The 4,649-nt window shown below is 45.3% G+C and overlaps 1 protein-coding gene across 2 annotated transcripts in view; it reads left to right on the forward strand.

Annotated features, from left to right (window-relative positions):
* Positions 1 to 4,649, forward strand: part of EXOC4 (exocyst complex component 4) — a 790,055-nt gene that overhangs the window by 469 nt on the left and 784,937 nt on the right. The window lies entirely within an intron of this gene.

Here is a 4,649-nt window from a genome sequence, read left to right on the forward strand (position 1 = left end):
CTCCCCCCTAGAGGGACCCCCCGCCTCCCCCACGTCTTCCCTTCCCAGGCAGTGCAGGGAGTGACGGGCACCTGGGGAGCACGGCGGGCTTCCTCCTGGGGCCCTTTCCTTTCACAAGGAGAGATGCTGTCCAGGCGGAGGGTGCTCCATCTCCAGGGGCGTGCAACCGGGGAGAGGAAGGCCGGGCAGTTAATACAGGCAGTCCTTGGACTTACCACATGATCGGTTCCTGAAAACTGCATCTTAAGTCGAAACGTTGAACTCGGAACCAATTTGCTCCTAAGAAGCACTGTTGTAAATGGGGATTGGTTCCTGAACCACCACCCGATACCTTATTTTCACTAAAAATACCCCAGAATTTTGTACTTGATCAATTATAGATCAGTAATACAGCTACATTAATGTATTTATATTGTAAATAGAAATCGTATTGATTTGGAAGGATGTCTTTGAGGTGACTTGGTTGGACTTTTTGAAGGGTTCTTAGCTGGCGGCTTCTCAGGAGTCTTGGCCGCTTTCTTAAAGAAAGTGTCCAAGGAAGTTTGGACAGATGTTCTCCAGGGAGATGGGTGATGCAGTGCACTTGTCTGCTGGCATGGTCCGGGTCGGCTCAAGCGTTGTAAATCAAAATTGACGTCAGCAAGTGGAAATGGTGTCAATTTATCAATGTTGTAAGTGTGAAACGTTGCAAGTCGAGGACGGCCTGTACCAGGAAACGCGCCTGCACGCTTCTTCCCCGTCATTGCTCCCAGCAGCAGAAGGACTTCCAGGAGTGCCGTTGTTGGGCCAGGGATGAAAGAGGAAGGGGAAAACCACACAAAAGCCAGCCAGTGGTTCTGTCTAGTCAAGCCCTGACCCTACCCATGTCTTGGTGCACTCTTGTTCCCAGGACCCACTTCTCTCCTGTGTCAGAGGAGGATTTAACTCTGCTACCTGGAGCCATGTGATGGCCACGCGCCACTTGATTGTGGGGTGCTCCTGTGCCCTTTGAAAAACACTAATAACTCCCTTCTCTGCTGCTTATTGCTAGCATGTTGACAGCCACCTTTCCACACTGGTGCTCATTAATGCTGACCTTTTCTGCATTTGCGAAGATGGCTGTTTGCTGTCCCCATGCACGTTGTCATCCCGGTGTAACTCCAGTGCATTATAAACTGGTCGTCGTAATGTCATGTTATAAAACTGAGTGGCATCATGCCATTTTGGAGAAGTTAAAGACCTCTTTCTATGTGGAACAGATTCCTAGAGAAGTGGGGCTGGAAGGGACCTCCAGAAGTCATCTAGTCCAACCCTCCACCTGAGGCAGGAACATCTCTGTCCAAACCATCCCATACAAACCCTCGTCTAAACTCTGCCTAAGAGTTTTATTATTGCTTCCTGTTTACAGACTATTTAAAGACATTCAAGCCTTTATACAACTGATTGGAAAAGAGTCCTGCATTACTTAGTACCCTGAAATCTGTAGTTTTTTAGTCCTTACAGAACTCTAGGATAAGAAATGTACTTCTGTACAGGCTGTACTTCTAGCCAGCATCCAAGATAAGTAACATTGGTTTTTTAAAGTGTAACAACAAGAGCATAAGACACAAATCATAAATACAGTCAGATGTGAAGTGTGGGTTTCTTTGGCATGACCATATCTGCCTGTTTTCAAGTTCATGGTTTCCTGGAGAACAGAGCTGGATGGGACCTTGAGAGGTCATCTAGTCCACCCCTCTCAGCATGTCATAACAATTAATTGATAAATTTTCATATTTGTTTAGGATGCAGAAGGAATCAGAACTCGGGGTAGAGGTGATATCTTTTATTAGACTGGTGCAGAGGCATTTATATCTAAAACAAGACTGTTTTGCAGATTAAGCAGAGGATAAGCATGCAGTTCCTCAGCATTAAGCTGAGAGGGAATGTTAAATGTTCATTAACTTATTTTTCTTAAATATATAAAAAATGGCATTATATTTGAAAGAGAGAAGGGTTTTTAATTGAAGCTTTCTATCTTCCTAGTCAAATAGGCAATTTTGAAATGAGCAGTACTCCTGCAGACTCCAAATTCTGCGTTCAGTCATACAAATAGCAGTGGATGGAAATGTTAGCGTAGTGGATGCCAATGTTTTTATGAGCAAACACTCTTGTCTGTAAAGTTTTACAGAATAAAGCCCGCAGGGTGGTACTGAATGTCATTGGTCCATATCATCCTACATTTGTGTGTTTAGAGGATTTAAAAAAAGAAAAAGAACCTGAGGCCAATACAAATGTACCCACTGATTAAAGTCCTTGTGGAATCAGTGGTTTCTTGAGTAAATAAGCATGCTGGGAACAGGTGTTTAAAATGGACTGTGGGCCCCTCTACACATGTGGGTAAAGGCGTGATGGGATCTAATGCACAATCCATGCAGTTGTGTCTTCTGCTATGCCACATGTGCGTGGCAGGAGGCACGACTGGGATCATGCATTAGATCTCCCTGTACCTTATTGCCAGTTTCACGTACCCCCAGGGTAGCTGTACCTCCTGCCTGGGTCCTGGCACCCAGTGTCTATACCTACAGGACTCGGGATCCCCTGCTTCTGGGATCCAGGGTTGGCAGCTGCTAGGGCTGAGAGTCCCTTCAGTTGCAGAACTTCCAGCCCCCCTGCGCTGCCCCTCACCTGATAGGGCTCCCAGCTGCAGGGGAGACCCTGCTACGTGTGCAGATTTAAAGCTGGATAGTACCCATTTTTTAAGTCTAACTTTATAGCTGGTTGGAGCTTTTTAGGGCATGATAGCTACTTTGCACTTGTAGCTGGTCTCAAGGTAATTGTGCAGTTAACCAGTTTATTGATCTATACCTGTAACATGTAGAGGTGATTCCTGGAAGTGCAGCTGGGTATATACATAATAGAACTTAACCTCACTGTATTTTCCTTGTCTAAATGGATAAAAATCTAAAAAGTTTGCAAAAAGGGCAAATAGTGACAAGTTAACTTGACTTACAGAAAACACAATAGATTACTGAAAGTGAAAGGAAGTATAATGTAACTTGAATGTTGAAGCGATTCATGTGGGGAAAGGAAAAAAAACCCTTTGAAACTGTGTGTGCGTGCATGCGTGCATCTTATGGTGGGAAGAACTGAAAAGGTCAGTCATATAAAATGTAGAACTTAAAATGATTCTTTACCAGTGTCGCTAATGATACTTTCACGAATGGCTTCACTACTTTTCAATGTCACGGAGTATGAGCTGCGACATTAGACATCAGTTTTGCTCTCCAGTAGATTTCACTCTTACATGCAGCGCTCTTGCATTTGAGATGTCAATATTCAGGTATTTCAGTACTGTTTAAACCTCTGTCTTTTTACAGCAAAACAAACAAGCAAAATGCCTGATTCTAGGTAAAGTTCCTTGCTCCCTTCCTGATAACCCTACAGGTACTACCTTTAGGTTGAGAATAAAGCATCTAACGAGAGAGAGTTAAAATCTGTGTGCTGTAGACCAGTGATGCTCAATCATTTTAGACTCAAAGCACTCCTCCTTAACTTTTTTTTAGTTTAGTGCCACCCTATTTAAAAAAAAATATTACAGTGCATAAATATGACTGGAAACTCATTCTTAAAATGTTGGATTGGTGCACAACCATAATATAATTAATGAGACATTTGAACTTAGTGGAATCCTGATTGAGACGAGAAAGCTACTATTATAGGTCCTGTCCCAAATCTTTAATGTATTTGTCCTCAGAGCAGCACCCTGAAGCAAGATGAGGTACAGTGACTAAGGGTCAGACCCATTTCACTCTGAAGTTGTCAAAGAGTCACCTAGGAGTTTGAGTGTGAGCTGTAGAAATTGGTTATATATATTTTAAATGTGAAATGAGATTTGTTCTAGCATGAGATGCTTTTGCTGTGCGGCTGGTCCCCTCTGTGGGAAGGGTCCAGTTGGCACAGTGAAGCATGGGGAGGCATGTAGAGGGCAATGGGCCAGGTGGAAACTCTTGCTGACTTGCCTTTGCTGCAGATTCCCTTTGGGAAGGAGCTTCCAAAGTGAAACCTGCTGCATTTCCTGGGGAGCCAGGGAGTAAGGGTCAGCTTCCCCTAGCAAAGAGTGTCCTGCATGATTTTTACCTTCACAGCTGTGGCTGTAGCTTGTTACTGGAAAGGGAAGAGAGGCAAGCACTGCTCTTGGGTCTTCATGAGAGCAGGAAATTGTCCCCAGAATTGCATTGGTTGTTTTAGGTAATTTTCACTCTGGCCCTGAATGGCGTCTTGTGGAAATAGTTGCACAGTGGGTTACCATATGCCCAGGTTTTCCTGGACATGCCCTTGTTTTTGGCTCCCTGTGCTTGTGTCCGGGCAGGTTTTTAAAATCTGGGCAAATGTCCAGGTTTTTGCTTTGCTTGCGCTCCTCCCAGCACATGCAGCTTAGATGCTTGGGGCTGGGAGCAGCAGGCAAAGTGATTGGCCATCAGGGGTCACGTGCTCTGTGCACGGGCCCTGGCAAGTGTGTGTGTGTGTGTGTGTGCATGCACATAAGAGCTGCATGCGCAGCAGGGCTGGTTGGACAGGGGGCTCTGGATTGGGAGTGAGGAGCACTTGCAGCACTGAGGGAGGGCAGGGGGCTGCAGGTTGGGAGCCGGGTGGGACCTGCGGGTTGGGTGTGAGGGGCACTGGCAGCA

The sequence above is a fragment of the Gavialis gangeticus genome, unplaced genomic scaffold (assembly GCF_001723915.1).
Source record: "Gavialis gangeticus isolate Ggan-Ray unplaced genomic scaffold, GavGan_comp1, whole genome shotgun sequence".
Classification (NCBI taxonomy): Eukaryota; Metazoa; Chordata; order Crocodylia; family Gavialidae; genus Gavialis; species Gavialis gangeticus.